The sequence below is a fragment of the Poromitra crassiceps genome (genome assembly GCF_964638095.1).
Source record: "Poromitra crassiceps genome assembly, chromosome: 2".
NCBI classification, from domain to species: Eukaryota; Metazoa; Chordata; class Actinopteri; order Beryciformes; family Melamphaidae; genus Poromitra; species Poromitra crassiceps.
In genome coordinates this window covers 83954513-83971961 of record NC_139624.1, presented here as the reverse complement: position 1 = coordinate 83971961, position 17449 = coordinate 83954513, and positions in this window count along the sequence as shown.

Here is a 17449-nt window from a genome sequence, read left to right as displayed (position 1 = left end):
GGATGTGATGTCATCAGTGATTATGTCATAAGGGCACACATACACACACACACACACACACACACACACACACACACACACACAGAGGCATTGTGACAACACTGATCAGTGATGTCACACACACAAGGAGGCATTGTGACAAGACTGATCAGTGATGTCATGGGGGGCACACACACACACACACACACACAGATGATGTCATGAGTGATATCATAATGGGACACACACACACACAAGGAGGCATTGTGACATCACTGATGCAATAACATTTAGTGAGCAACACACCCACGCGAGCCAATAGGGCAGCTGCGAGGCCGAGCTATGGGCGAGGCCGCGTTGCGGCCAAGCCTAGGCATCGAGCGCGCGTAGGGGAGTCCTGATGGAGTGCACTGCCAAATTTCATGCAATTTGGCATAGCGTCACCTACTGGCAAACACAAAAAGTGGTTTATATCGAGAACCAGCACTGATGAATGCTCCATATAACAGTTATGAAATTGATCCAGGCATCATGAATGTGTTTTAAATATGTAATATTCAGCTCAGTGTGCTGTTATCCAGTTTATTAGTGTGTGTGTGTGTGTGTGTGTGTGTGTGTGTGTGTGTGTGTGTGTGTGTGTGTGTGTGTGTGTGTGTGTGTGTGTGCGTGCGTGCGCGTGCATGTTTGTGTCGAGACTATAGCACCTGAATGATTAGTCTATATTCTGTCTTAAGGTGGCACTGACCAGTAGAGCACTCCCAGGATCAGGAGCATAGGGCTGAAGAGCACCAGCTGCAAGATTCTCCAATTACGGATCCAATAAGCCATGCCTGACATCACCACCTGTGCAATAGGGTAAGAAGTGTAGCACCAAGTGGTGAAGAGCGCAACTCTAGAGGCATCAGTCCACTCTGCACCTTCAAAGCAAGACAGACAAACATTTGTGGTTGTCAGTTTACATCTCGACACATGAACCTGTAACCTCTCAGATGTGTCTCTGGTGGTAAATGTCCAAAATCAAAACAGTGACTCCCTACACTATATCATCTTCATCTGTACTTTCCTAATCATTGCAATCACTGCCAACAGAGCTTGAGATCATATGGCCAGACCTTCGGGAGTAAGTGGTTAATGAGTACCAAATAGAGAAACTGCTGTACTTTCTTGAATACTCTGTTCCTAGTGGTCACAGTGGGGTCCTGCGCTCTTCAGTCAGTTGGCCATTACATTTGCAGCATTATTTCAGGTTGGACTGTAGTAAAGGTGAACAGTGTACCTACCTATGACAAATGTATTCAACGCAATGCCAGCACTGCAGGTGCCAGCTAAAGTTTTAAGAACCATGTAAACATAGATGTTGGGTGAGAAAGCAGCAGCCACACCAAACAACATTAGCCCAAGGAATGAAAGGAGGACCACAAAGCGTCGACCAAACCTATAAAGACAAGAGAAGAGCATTAAGGCCAGTGTTTCCTAATTCTTTTAAGGGACACACAGGATTAACTTTGTTCTTTGGTTGTTTGGGAAAGTAAACCTCCATCTCTCTATTAATATTCTCTTTGTTGTCATTATGGAATGTTACCAAGATTAGATATTAAAGCAGCTACGAGCAAGATTTTCGATTGTTATTGAACAGTATAATTACAATATTGATGCATCACATCTTACCTATAATAGTAGCTGAGACCAAAGCCGTGTGAATCGGAGATTGCTCTCTTAAAGCCCCATTCAGTAAGTTTTCCAAGTTTTACTGTTGGAGAAACTGCGCCCTCTGCGTGCATTAGTATCGATAACGATATCGCCGTTCAAAGTCAACAAAACACAGCGCCAGAAAGCTCTATGTACATGTTGTGACATCGGGTACTCACCACGTGATGAAATAATAATCCATAGTTCTGTGAAACATCATTTTCGTAGCAAATCCGAATCGAGTTACTTCCTTGTTTTCATGAACACAGCGCTTCCGCTGTACAGCGCATGCGCGCATGCTTTTCTTTTTTCTTTTTTCTTGCTACGGGACGTGGCAGACAAACTGCTTAGTCCCAGTGCTGGCCAATGGAGGGCGGTGTGGGATAAATAAAGACGAGGGTCTCCCTATTCCAAGTCAATCTACCATGTCCTGTGACTAAAAAGCTGTTATATTACATTAAAAAATGTCAAAAATCTTACTGATTGGGGCTTTAAGTCTGTGTCTGTCTAAACTCGCATCAACAGGGGGCTCTCTCTCTCTCTCTCCTTACCGCCGGACCGGATAAACCCGGAAGTGAAACCCGGAAGTGAAACGCAGCTGCCTGCCTTACCCCGTTCGCGCTGCCTAGCAACATACCATAAACAAGAACGCCATGCATACTCTCACGAACATCTGGGCCCCTATCGTTGCATCAGCGTTGTTTCTAGGCCGAGCGCCTGGCGCTGCGCAAATCAGTGGGTGTGGACCAGCGCACTTGATATCTTCGTGTTGTCGCTACACGCAGCGTAAAGCATTACAACCACGCCTTTTAAGCGTAAAATTATGCACCGTCATGCTCATTGGATAAGTGCAATAAACGAATCGCACGCTTGCCTTTTAAGCTCTCCAATTCCAGTGGTCCAGCAAAACCAGACAAAAGCCAAGCGCTCTGCCCCCCCCCCCTCCCTTCATCCAGTCTGTCTGTCTCCATATATAGGCTATTATTCCATATTATTATGCTTCTCAAACCAATCTAACTGCAGTTTAAATACTGCAAGCATGTAAATACCCTACACTATAGCAAGATCAAAGTGAAAAGAATGTTCTAAATGCATCAGCTAGAAAAATATAGCCTATTAGATTGGTGAAAGTTTGTCCAGAAAGATATCATTTTCTCTCGCCTGCTGCAGGAAGTATGATGCACATAAATATACCCTACATTATGTAAAGTCATTGCATAAATGTGTTTTTATTGTAAAACTAAATGTGAAATAGGGCCAAGTTATTGGAGCAGACATCACAGTATAGCAGATGCCAGTAGAAGCGCGTTCCGCTGTCACTTATCTAAATCACGTTAAATCGACAAGGGGTATATATAGGCCCAGGAGGACATATATGTTTCACATAGGGTGGTGTTTTCATTTCGATGTTTTATTTGGTCCAATATTGAAATGTTCTAAAATTGCAGGTTGTGTTACCATTACACATTATTTAGAACTACCTTTTATATCTATTTCGGCTCATTTGGTTAAATAGCAACCAAATGAGCCGAAATAGATATAAAAGGTAGTTCTAAATAATAGCTAAATGGAGCATCACAATGCATGCTGGGACATGCCAGGCACTGAACTTAGAACTTCTTTTTCCTATGGGAAGCTGGGTGCTGCTATGTGTTGTGTCTGTCTGAGCGAGGGAGTCACAGAGAGAGAGTTGTATTGTGCCTGTCAGACTGATATGAGCAAGAGAGAGGGAGTGACACAGAGAAGGGTGACAGAGGAGAGCCAGAGGAATGCTCCACGCAACCAGCGCACTGAATAGGCCTGGTTTCGAAAAGCGCAAATCGCTAAATTTACGCCAGGTGGGAAGATACCATTACGCCGGCATTTAAGGCCGACACGCCCATTCTGGCCCATTCTGGGACTGCGCAACGCCCATTCGGCCTAAAGCGCATTTGGCAGCGTAAAGCCATATTGATATCTTCCCGAGGCAGGCGCAAGGCACGTTTTAGCGCCGAAGGCCTGTGGGAGAATAGGGGCCCTGATCTCTCGTTATATTCTAACAGGTTTTTTGGAAGTTATTTTGTGGTTATGGCCGAAGTGGCTGCTGCAAACCGTTTCATTTCACTTCCTGATCTGCCCTGGCCACAGAGAGACTAACACTGGCCGATTCACTCGGGGTTCAAGCGAGACTACTCTGCGTTGGTCTCGTCTACTATTAGAGGTAAGATGTGATGCATTGATATTAAATTTATACTGTTTAATAACAATCGAAAATCTTGCTCGTAGCTGCTTTAATATTAATATATATAAATGAATATATATTAATTAATTATATTAAGACAATTACATCTTCAAGCTTAATCTCCTGGAGTGACATGCTATATATCAAGTTATGCATCTCAATTAAATACAGTTGACAGGCAAGGCCGGATTAAAGTAGCCATGGGCCCCAGGGCTACGACTTTTTCAAGTTCCCCCCCAATCCCCCGCTCCCCTTTAGGACTGTTTCAATCCCTATCACCACTCCCCCCCCCCCCCCAACACCATCACCACTCAACAATTGCCCCATCCAACCTGCCCACCCCAACACCATCACCACTCAACAATTGCCCCATCCAACCTGCACACACTTCCACTCCCCCCCCCCCACACTTCAGAGCAAAGATAATAAACAGGAAGACGATATCCCACTCCATTCTGAATCCAGACACCACAAACAGACAAGGGGCCCTATCGTCCCACTGGCCTTAAATTAATGCTTAGCGCCAGGCGCAGCCCATATTAGTGGGCATGGACCGGCGCAGTCCCTATTTTCGTGTCGGCGCTACACGCGGCCTTAAGCATTATAACCACGCCTTTTAAGCGTAGAATTATTCACAAGGTGCTCATTGGAGAAGTGCAGTAAACTAATGACAAACTCCCTTTCATGTTCCAATTCCACGGAGCGATCCAGTCCGGTCAGAAAAGCCCGACCAAAGCGCTCTGAGCTCCCCCCTCCCTCTTTCATCCCCATCTGTCTCCATATATATTATTCCATATTATTATGCTTCTCAAACAAATCCCACTGCAGTTTAAATACAGCAAGCATGTAAATGCGCTACACTATAGCAAGATCAAAGGGAAAAGAATGTTCTAAACGCATCGGCTAGAAAAATATAGCCTATCCCTGGATGTCATGATGAGATTAGATTGGTGAAAGTTTGGGCAGAATGATATCGTTTTCTCTCCCTACCTTTTCTTCTCCCCCACTGCACAGGTAGGATGATGCAAAAGCCTCTGAATGACAGGGGCTCAAAACTACGGTATAACAACTTTTTTTTGATCTGTCATTGTGCCTGTCTGATGTGCGAGAGGGAGTGAGAGAGAGAGAGGGGGAGAGAGAGTGACTGTGCGTAATTACGCACAGTAATATCCCCGGCGCACTGAATAAGGCCTGGTTTTCAAAAGTGATAAGCGCTAAATTAACGCCAGAGGGGAAGATAGCGTTAGGCCGGTATTTAAGGCCGAAATGCCCATTCCGCCCTATTCTGGCACTGCGCCACGCCTCTTCGGTGTAAAGTGCATTTTGGGGCCTAAAAACATGATGCTATCTTCCCGAGTCCGGCACAAAGCACGTTTTTTTTGCGTTTAACGCCAGTTTAGCGCCTAAGGCCAGTGGGAAGATAGGGCCCAAGGGGTCCACAAAAACATACAAGCGAGGTAGGATTTAGATCGAAGTGGGAAATATGTCCTGTTTACCAACGTTATCTCTGACTGCTCCGGATTAAAGAAGTCACACTTCTGTTTACCAATGTTATCTCTGACTGCTCCAGATTAAAGAAGTCACACTTCTGTTTACCAACGTTATCTCTGACTGCTCCAGATCAAAGAAGTCACACTTCTGTTTACCAACGTTATCTCTGACTGCTCCGGATTAAAGAAGTCACACTTCTGTTTACCAACGTTATCTCTGACTGCTCCGGATTAAAGAAGTCACACTTCTGTTTACCAACGTTATCTCTGACTGCTCCGGATTAAAGAAGTCACACTTCTGTTTACCAACGTTATCTCTGACTGCTGCGGATTAAAGAAGTCACACTTCACTCCAGAGACCATAACCGGATGAGGCCCATGCAAACATACAAATGAGGCATTTTTTCCCCTGATTTTTTTTCTCCCTCCGAGCCTCAGGCCCCTTCACGTCCTTGGCCCCGGGGCTTAATTAGCCCCTGTAAGCCGGTGCATTGTTGATAGGAACACTTGGAGAAGGCATATTGGTTTTCCTCTGTGGATTTTTTCGGCACTAAATGAACAAGCACAAAACAACACAAATCATACACCACTAGTGTTGGGACTTGGGATCAACATTCCTGTTTCGTCGATACCTCTGTAAGTGCACTAGTGCTTCTAGTATTTATATAGTGCTGTTGTATGTGTATGTGTATGTGTATGTGTATGACATGTATATGATATGGTAAGTCAAACCCTTTGAGACATGCTTGCAATGAAGAACTACATAAATAAACTTTACTGCTGTCACGTCAAGTACGGGGTTGTAGATCGGGTCCAGCAATGAATAAAATATTTAACCTGTCAGCCATTGCCCCAGACACCAGCGATCCAACCAGAAGACCTGCCATGTAGATGGACTGTGAAACCTCAAGCAAACTGCTCTTGTCACACACTAGATTAAACTGAGAAGAGAGAGGAGGGAAGGAGAAAGTAAGACAATAGATCAAAAGATCTAAGATACTACCGCTAAACACCACTATATTTTTCAACGAAAGAAAACACCAAAGTTAGTTCAGTCGGGACCGTTTTAGTCAAAAGACAATAAAAAAATTATCAGAAAATTGATACTTAACTCATTCATGGCCAAAGACGTCTTTGACGTGTTATCAGGAATAGCCCAGAGGGCCAATGACGTGTTTGACGTGTTTTTGTTTTTATTAGTACAGCGCGTAGTTCAAAGACTTCCCCAGCCTGTGACATGTTATCAGGTCCCTAGCCTCAAAGTCAAGCCGACAACACGTTATCAAACACATACCGCAGCTGTTGTTTTGAAATGGAAGAGGAGGAGAAAACGGAGAAACGCTGCCTGTTGCATAGAGGAGAAACGCCATTGAAACACCCCTCGGCGCGCTGCGCTGGTCGCCTCTGCTGCAGGGCGAACCTGGATTGAGTTGTTCGGGGTAGTCAAACCAACATGATCGATCCGGTTCCAGCGCCTGGTCCCAAAGCCAAGCCGACCCCGTTCCTGTGTCGCAGCATTCGTCCCAGCCCGAACGAGAGGAGGAAAACGATGCAGAGGCAGAGGAGGCTAGACGCTGATCTCAGACCAGTTTGGTGTTTCCCTCCTATGCTAATTTGCGGGGCGATCAGTAGTGTTCCCTGGGAAGAGGTGCGATCCAGCAGCAGCTGTGGACAGAACTCTTTCTGTGTGTGTGTGTGTGTGTGTGTGTGTGTGTGTGTGTGTGTGTGTGTGTCTGTGTGTCTGTCTGTCTGTCTGTCTGTCTGTCTGTCTGTGTGTCTGTCTGCACACTCACTCACACTGAGTAAACTGTATTGTTGAATGTAAAAAAAGCACTTCATGTATATATATATATATATATATATATATATATATATATATATATATATATATATTTTTTTTGTCATTTGTGTCATAACGAATAATATTTACATGTCTGATGTCAATACAGTTCAAAATAAAAGAATTGAGAGTGAGTTCTGCCTGAGATTGTGTCTTTTACAAAAATGGCCTTTTCTCCTGTTTGTCTTCTCAGAGAGACCTTTTTGGTGAAAACAGGGTGTATATAAATGGCTATAAGTAGAGTACAGAACATGCTAAAAGCTCACTTTTTTTTCCCTGGTGAACCCAGAGACGTACATCTTCATTTTGAGGTATTGCAAATCACTTTGGTGCTAATAGATAATTTACTGTGGGTCTTGAAAGATGACCAACAATTATGAAAATCTTTGGCCTGTGCTAAATATTGGCAGTCCTAAACTGGCCATGAATGAGTTAACACATTCACTGCCAGCCGTTTTTTTTTTTTTACTGTAGGTAGCTTCTGCCAGAGGGTTTTTTTGAGGATTCTGGCTCATCTTTCAAGACCCGAGGATTCTTTTCTGCTAAGATTTTGTGAACACAAAATATCTCAAAAGAACTAATAGAATGTGTGCTTTCTCTGTCTAAAAGAGTTAGTTTGTAGAGTTAGTAGTTATGTAGGCATTAGCACTTGAATACAGCATGGTTTCAGCGTCTGAAAATTTAAGCTGAGATAAATAGCTTTTTGTGAAATTCGATAGAACAGTCACTTTAACCATTCATTTTTGGCATCAGTAAGACGTCAGACATCTAAACAATAGTTTTGAACAGTAATTTCCTCCATAACAGCAGGAAACACCCCTCTCCTTCAAACTCCTCCCTCCGTGTGTGTTCTTCTTGGCTGCAGCGGGCGTGTCACAAGCTCGTTTCTGCTGCTGCTGTAACCTCGCGTCACCAGGCTCACTGCTTTGCTGCTGCTCCTGTCTGCTGGCGGCCGCTGGGCAAGTCTGGATGGGCTCGCTCGTTTCTTGGGGTTTCTGTTGAGAGCTTTGATGAAGCTTTTGCGATTCTGGTCTTATTTATGCTGCGTGTTTCAAAGTGTGTTCCACCCGTAATCTATTATGTAAATTTGCAAAACCCCACCGCCAGCTCCCAAGCGCGAAAGCGAAAGCGTTTTCGCCAATCCATTTTCATGAGAATGGCTTCCTCACACTGCTTTTTGCTTGCCTTCCTCTAGTCTGGAGAGCACTGTCGCCACTTAGTGGGTCGGTGGAATGGGTTGTACACGTTCGGTGGCTCCAATATTTTTATAGGAGACGTGGGGGGCATTGATCCACGTCCCACCGTCATTTTTTTTTTTTTTTTTTGGACTACTCAACTCGTCATTGGCAGTCAACCGTTGGATTTTTTTTGACGACTCAACTCGTCATTGGCAGTGAACGTGTTAAGATACTTTTTTTTTTTTTTTTTTTTTTTTAATACACAAACAAGAAAAACAAACTCAGACACAGGAAAAGAAAAACAAAACAAACAAAAAACATACAACATTACAACATAGTGTTACCAGTCACATAAGGTGCTTGTGCTTGAAAGATTATGGCGCGTGGGATCCCACACAAGCTTGGTCCATGAAAAACCAGACGGGCGAGTCATCCGCCACCTCTAACCTCAGTCACTTGTCATTCTTGACCTCGTCAAAGTAGGCCAAGAATGGGTCCCAGATAGTTGAGAACCTTCTAAGTGAGTTAGTTCTCAGGGACCTGAGTCTCTCCATCTGTACAACAGAGATCATGTCCATCAGCCACACGTGGAAAGAAGGTGAAGAGGAAGACTTCCATTCCTTCAGAATACGTTTTTTGGCGACAGTTGTCCCGAGTGTCAGAGATTGCTGCAAAGCTGTAGGGAAGTTCAGAGAGGACTCCGAGCATCCGAATATTGCAAGTTCCGCCTCCAGTTGCAGGATTATTTTGTAGGCCTTAAAGTACCAATCAAATATTTTGGCCCAGAACCCCGTTAGTAAAGGGCAGAACCAGAAGGCATGAGATAGTCTCTGTCACTCAGGCTCTTCATTCCGCCAAAGCTGCATTCCTCTCCTCAGTTCTCATACTTCTCGACTTATCTGCTGCATTCGATACCGTCAATCACCAAATTCTCCTCGCTACTCTCTCCGACCTGGGTATCACTGGCTCTGCACTCTCTTGGTTCTCTTCCTATCTCTCCCACCGCTCCTATCAGGTCTCCTGGAGAGGATCCCTTTCGACCCCCTGCACTCTTTCCACGGGTGTCCCTCAGGGTTCTGTCCTTGGTCCTTTTCTCTTCCTCATGACTTCACTCCGCCACGTCATCACATCCCATGGTTTTTCATACCACTCATATGCCGACGACACCCAGCTGTTCCTTTCCTTCCCCCCCTCTGACACTCAAGTTGAATCACGGATCTCGGCTTGCCTCATAGACATTGGCACTTGGATGTCCAACCACCACCTCAAACTCAACATAGCAAAAACTGAGCTCCTCCTCTTCCCTTGCAAAGACTGTCCTGTAACCGACCTCTCCATTTCCCTCAACAATACTAGTCCATTTCCCTCAACAATACTAGTCCATTTCCCTCAACAACACTACTGTCCTTCCCTCACAAACAGCCAGAAACCTTCGAGTCACTCTTGACAACCAACTGTCCTTCACATACCCACATCGCAGCAATAGTCCGGTCCTGCAGATTCGCCCTTTTCAATATTCGCAAAATCCGCCCGTTCCTTTCCAGACAAGCAGCTCACAACTTCTCACCCAGTCACTCATCCTGTCACATCTGGAATATCGCAATGTTCTACTGGCCGGTCTCCCTGTTTCTGACATTCAACCACTCCAACTTATTCAAAATGCTGCAGCCCACCTTGTTTTCAACCTACCAAAATTCTCCCACATCACCCCCCTCTTTCATGAACTTCACTGGCTTCCCATCATTGCAAGGATCAAATTCAAAACACTAGTTCTGGCATACACAGCAGTTCACCACACAGCCCCACCATACCTACAACACATGGTCAGTTTCCAGATCCCTCACCACTCACTCCAACCCTCCACTAGCTCAGGACACCTTGCCCCTCTCCCCCTACGTGGTTTTAACAGCTCCCGATCACGACTTTTTCCCCATCTGGCACCAAAATGGTGGAACGAGCTCCCCTCTACAATAAGAACGCCAAATCACTACCCATTTTCAAAAAACAGTTAAAAACCCATCTTTTCAGACTTCATGTTGCCCCCCTGTAAACCCTCTCTAGCTCCTATGCACTTTGATTCTGGTAACACTTCATAATACTGTAACACAAAAAATGGGTAGTTACTGAGGAACGAGTAAGGAACGAACCATTAGTTCATGAATAGTTAATGATTAGTTAATGAGTAGTTGATAGGTAGTTCCTTAATGGAGGCTAGGCAGTCATGGAGGGAGGACAGATGGTTCAGATCATTAGGTTTGGCAGAGAAATAAATCTGAGTGTCGTCAGCATAACAATGGTAAGAGATATTAGCAAAGCGACTGAATAAAATACCCAAAGGAAGCATGTAAAGTGCAAAGAGTATTGGTCCAAGGACCGAACCCTGAGGCACTCCACACAGCAGGGGAGCTAAAGAGGACACAAGATGATTAAGACACACATTAAAAAATCGATTTGATAAATAAGAACGAAACCAATTAAGAGCTGTACCAGAGATGCCAACCCAATTTTGCAGCCTATTGAGTAAAATGGCATGGTCAATGGTATCAAAGGCAGCAGTTAAGTCAAGTAAAATAAGGATAGAATATTCACCTTTGTCAGCATGCATAAGAATATCATTGGTTACTCTAAGTAATGCAGTCTCAGTACTATGTTTCTTTCGGAAACCAGATTGAAACTTATAAAAAATATTATGACCAAATTTAGGAGTTGATCTGCAACAACCTTCTCCAGGACTTTAGAAATGAAAGGTAGCTTCGAGATTGGTCTGTAATTCTCCAGCTTGGAGGGATCAAGCGTGGGTTTTTTGAGGAGTGGCTGAATACTAGCAGTTTTAAAATAATCAGGAACAGATCCAGATGAGAGAGAGAGGTTGATTATAGACAGCAGACTAGTACCGAGGACAGGAAATACAGATTTGAGAAATTTAGTGGGAACTGTATCACAAGGGCTGGATGAGGGACGCATATGTGATACAGTGTTGGAAAGGGACTGAAGGGAAAGTGGTGTAAATTCAGAGAGTAAAGATGGACGACTGAGTGTGGCAGGAGTTAAGACAGTCGGGGGAAACTTAGACCTCAGATTATGGATCTTATCAACAAAGAAGGAAACAAATTTGTCACAGTCACCAGAGGAAGAGACAGGAATAGCAGGAAGAACGAGAAAGTGTGTAGCCTATTCATCAAGATTTGTCTGTACATAGACTTGCCTGTGACTCTCGCTCTCAAGCTGTCTAAATCAGCGATACGCACATATTTATCCCCCTGATATCAGTACCAATAGAGTGCATTGGTACTGATATCGGGGGATTTTAATCACGTGACTATGACGAAGACACTGCCCAACTTTAAGCAGTACGTGAGCTGTTGCACTAGGGGCGACAGAACAATAGATTTGCTGTATGTGAACGTGAAGGATGCCTACTCCTCGTCACCCCTCCCCCCATTTGGCCGCTCTGATCACAATCTGGTCTACCTCAGATCCAGCTATTTCCCCCGATGGTAAAAAAAAACTGCCTGTGACCTCCAGGACAGTGAGGGTATGGTCAGATGCAGGAACGGAGGCTCAGGTGACAGACTGGCAGGCACTCTGTGACCCACATGGCGAGGATATTGACGGGATCACAGAGTGCATTACTGACTATATTAACTTCTGTGTGGATTGCAACATACCCACAAAGGAAATAAAATGCTACCCTAACAACAAGCCGTGGGTAACTAAAGACATCAAGGCCATCCTGAACGCCAAGAAAAGAGCATTTAGGTCGGGGGATACAGATAGGATCAGAGCCATCCAGGGGGAGCTGAAAGTGAGCATCAGAGATGCAAAGGAGGGCTACAGGTCGAAGCTAGAGGCGAAGCTCCAGGAGAACGATATGAGAGAGGTGTGGAGGGGTGTGAAAGCCATTACTGGCTTCAATAGGGCTGGTGGTGGGGGTGGAGGGGGGGTTGATCGGGCCAACAAATTGAATCTGTTCTTCAATAGATTTGATACAGCTGGCCCGGGGGCCCCCTCCCCCGACTCTCCTGACTGCAGCATACAAACAGCAGCCCCCACCACACGGCTCCCCCCCCTCCCTCTGGCTGATGGCCCTCCAGATGTATCACCTCCCCCCCCCCCCCCCCTCATCCCCCAGGCTATACCCCGTCACCCAGAGATGAGGCTACACCCCCCCTCCCCACCCGAAGGGCTTCAGAGCTGATGATGCCACCCCCACCCACCCACCCACGCTGACCATCACAGCGGACCAGGTGAGGAATCAGCTTATGAGGCTACACACAAGAAAAGCAGCTGGCCCGGATGGCGTCAGCCCCATGGTGCTCAAAGCCTGTGCCCCCCCCTGTGTGATGTGCTACAGCTGATCTTCAACAAGAGCCTGAGTCTCCAAAGGGTCCCCGTGATGTGGAAAATGTCCTGTATCGTTCCTGTACCTAAAAAGCCAAGACCCAGTGGCTCCAATGACTACAGGCCGGTAGCTTTGACGTCCCACATCATGAGGACCCTGGAGAAACTCGTCCTGGAGCAGCTCAGGCCTATGGTTAAACCATCCCTTGACCCCCTCCAGTTCGCCTACCAGCCCCGACTGGGAGTGGAGGACGCTGTCATCTACCTGACCAACCGCGCCTACGCCCACCTTGACAACCCGGCCAGCACTGTGAGAGTCATGTTCTTCGACTTCTCCAGTGCTTTCAACACCATCAGGCCGGCTCTACTGGGTGAAAAGCTGGCGGCGATGCGGGTGGATGCCCCCCTGGTGGCCTGGATTGTGGACTACCTGTCTGGCAGACCACAGTATGTGCGCCTGCAGAACTGTGTGTCAGACAGAGTGGTCAGCAATACGGGAGCACCACAGGGGACGGTCTTCTCTCCCTTCTTCTTCACCATCTACACCACGGACTTCACCTACCAGACAGAGTCTTGCCACCTTCAGAAGTTCTCTGACGACTCTGCGATAGTGGGATGTATCAAAGATGGCGACGAAGATGAGTATCGGGATGTGGTGGCCAACTTTGTCACATGGTGTGAGCAGAACCACCTGCAGCTCAACGTGTCAAAGACAAAGGAGCTGGTGATGGTCCTGAGGAGGGTCAAGGCTCCGGTGACCCCTGTTTCAATCCACGGGGTCAGTGTTGACATAGTGGAGGATTACAAGTACCTTGGAGTGTACATTGACAATAAACTAGACTGGGCTAAGAACTCTGATGCACTCTACAAGAAGGGGCAAAGCCGTCTCTACTTTCTGAGATGGCTGAGGTCCTTCAACGTCTGCCGGACCATGCTGAGGATGTTCTATGAGTCGGTAGTGGCTAGTGCCTTCCTGTATGCTATTGTGTGCTGGAGCAGCAGACTGAAGGCAGCGGACGCCAACAGACTCAACAAACTGATCCGTAAGGCCAGGGACATTGTGGGGCTGGATCTGGGCTCTCTGACTGCGGTGTCAGAGAAGAGAACGTTGTCCAGGCTATGCTCCATCATGAGCAATGACTCGCACCCACTCCACGGCGTGCTAGTCAAACACAGGAGTACGTTCAGTGAGAGACTGATTCCACATAGATGCAATACGGAGAGGCACAGGAAATCATTCCTGCCTGTGGCCATTGGTCTATTTAATGCCTCTCTTAAAAGAGCACCTCGGAGATGCTCAGTCTCCCTGAGACTGAGCCAGCCGATAGGTTAACTGTGCCTGGCTGAGCCACGTGTAACGTATAGGGCAAGCCGACTTAATATAAGTCCAGTGTGCAATAAAGATAATTGGCACGTAATGTATACTTACTCTACTTATTTGCTTACTTTAGACGTATTCTACTTGTTTTTGCTTCTATCGCATTTACTACTGTTTATTCTATGCTATATTGTGTTCTTATTCTGCTTATTTTGCTTACTATCGCATTTACTACTGTTTATTTTATGCTATGTGTGTTCTGTGAGCGAGCTACTGTAACTTGTCCCAATTTCCCCCCGGGGATCATTAACTCATTGAGTGCCAATGACGACAATCGTCGTCAATTCGAATACTAACGTAGAGTGCCAATGACGACGATTGTCGTCAATTGCGTTTTTTGACGGTGGGACGTGGATCAAAACCAGATCCATCTCCTGTAAAATTTTGGGGCATGTTGAATGTGTATAACCTATTTTACCGACCCATTAGGTGGCGACAGTGCTCTCCAGATTAGAGAAAGTTGAGTAAAAAACAGAGAAGAAGTCGTTATGGAAACGGAAACGGCATCGGTATGCATCGATATGCATGAAGCATAACGTTAGCTGTGCCTGTGAACAGCAGTCAATCTGCTGCCACAATTGAGCCCCTCTGTCTCCGCTGCGATAGCCCCTCCATATGATTTAGTTGCCGACACCAGCGTCTTTCTGAAAAGTTACATTATTCTCAGCTGGGAGCCGGCGACACGCTGTGAAAAAGCGGGGTGCAGCGCACTTTTCAGTGCAGAGCAAACGCAGAGCAAACGCAGCAGAGCCGCCAGAGACACTCCCACGGAGGAGGAGGAGGGGGGTGGGGCACGCAGGGCAGCATACAACCGTTGACAGTAAACACAGACCCAGACAGCAGGCTCGATGGACAGAGACAGGCAAACAAGCTAGAATATCTGATGCCCACCAGCAGTAAATCAAGACCAGCAAGAAGGTGTAGGGTCTGCGCACGCAGGGGCCAGCGCTGCTGGTTGCAGCTAAAAAATATTATTTGGCCAAACAAAATTCCTTTGTTTTCACTGTTTTATTGAAGGAAATTATTTTTGAGGTGTCACATCAGAAAATATTAGCTTCAGAGTCAGTGAATGTGCTTGAAATGCTTCATTTCACAAAAGGCTGAATATCTCAGCTTCTAATTTGAAACGTCTCTTTTTGCTCAAAACAACCTATCTTCTCCGGCTGATAACTAAAGAACGGAAAATGGTATCAATAAACTTTTTTTTGCTGATGATACAATAGAGTCTCCTCGTTCTTTGTGCGTGTTCGGTGTTTACATAGTAATATCACACAATATTCTGTGGGCCTCGAGAAATCACTGAAAACGCTCTGAAACTCTGGCACTGGGAGCGTCCGTTCTCCAAAAGTGGCTGGCACTCAATGAGTTAAAGAGTGGATGTCCATTAATTTCCTTCATCTCAACCCCGACAAAACTGTCATTTTAATTGGCCCAGATAACTTTGCTAGCGCAGTCAATCCTTTTATTGGCCCACTTCAGCCAAATATCAGTCAGACTGCTAAGAACCTTGGAGTCATCTTCGATCAACGCCTGAATTTCAACCATCATGTCACTAAACTTGTCCAGTCCTGCTTCCTCCAGTTAAGAAACATTACCAAAATCAGACATATGTTATCTCTCTCAGATCTTGAACGCCTAATTCATACCTTCATTTTCTCTAGATTAGACTACTGTAACTCCCTCTACTCATGCCTCAGTCAAGCTGCCCTGAACCGGTTACAGCTGGTTCAGAATGCAGCTGCCAGGTTATTAACCAGAACAAACCGTAGGTCCCACATCACCCCTGTCCTTGCATCTCTTCACTGGCTCCCTGTAAAATTCAGAATTCAATTCAAGATCCTCCTGTTTACTTTTAAAGCCCTGCATGACCTCGCCCCTAATTATATTTCAGAGCTCATTGTCCCTTATTCCACCTCTCGACCACTCTGCTCCTCAAACCTCGGCCTTTTATCTGTTCCATCATCCAACTATAGAACTAAAGGCGACCGTGCCTTTTCTGTTTTAGCCCCAACCCTCAGTCTGGAATCAACTCCCCCAATCTGTCAGATCTGCTCAATCTTTGGCCTGTTTTAAGCAATTTCTAAAAACTCATCTTTATAGGCAAGCCTTTTTATAGATATTTTCTTTGATCGTTTTGTTTTTGCTCTTTATCATTGTACTGTATTATGTTGTATTTTATTGTTTACTTTGTCCATGAGTAAAGCACTTTGTAACCTTGTGTTTTAAAAGGTGCTATATAAATAAAGAGTTACTTACTTACTTACTTTATTGCCCTGGGCTACTGAAACAGTATAGGCTAGTCCCAAATCTGAAACTTAACAACATTCTCCTTTAATTGACACATAAATCACATGGGGTGGGATATCATATCAGGCTAGTCTAATTTCAACTAAACAAAGCATTTAGGTCAGTAGAATCACACCCATTAGCTGAGATACTAGATGACCAGTGTGCTTCCATCCAGTAATCTAATGTGTTTCCTCATCATATGCAGCAAGTACACCAGGTCAAAGGCCTACCTCTGTTACTATGCTGGAGGCGCTCTGGGGTGCCTCATAATCCCATCCATCTATGCACTTTGTGGTAGTATTAATCCCATATGCTTCAATGGTTTCCAAATCCAAATCCACAGGTGTGAACATTTCACAGCTTTCAAACGCCCCATCCGTGTTCAGAGGAAGGCTGAGATTTCTCTGTCTCTCATATGTCAAGTTGGGGCCACGGGCCAAGATCCAGTCAGTGTCACAGTGATGAGGGAAGCTCAAACCCGTGAACACCTGACCAATCACGTCGTAAACTGCAAAATAGATGGGAATGCATAATGCAATTAATAAGCGCTTCTGAAATAAACCGAACTCTCCAATCTCCTTTAGGACCTGCCCGAAGTTGCTCATGTTGATGTCTAGCAGAATGTGCAGCGGTTCCTCTCTCTCTCCAAGTTGTCAGGTGTGTCCTGTCAGCGTGCGAAAGTTCCTCTTGATGCTGCAGCCAGAGGGACTTTGCTACGGGTGCATGTGCCGCTCCCTCCACCTCTCCCCTTCCCACACCCAGGTGATTGGATCAGCCAGGTCTTAACCATAGACTGTAGAATGTTCAACGTCTTTTTTATCAGCCGTGAGTCTGTGTGTGTGTGTGTGTGTGTGTGTGTGTGTGTGTGTGTGTGTGTGTGTGTGTGCGTGTGCGTGTGCGTGTGCGTGTGTGTGTGTGTGTCATCATGTCAAAATGTGGTCCTGGAGAGTCTCCAGGACCACATTTTTTCCTGCACACGCACGCACGCACGCGCGCAAGCACGCGCACACACACACACACACACACACACACTCACGGCAGCTA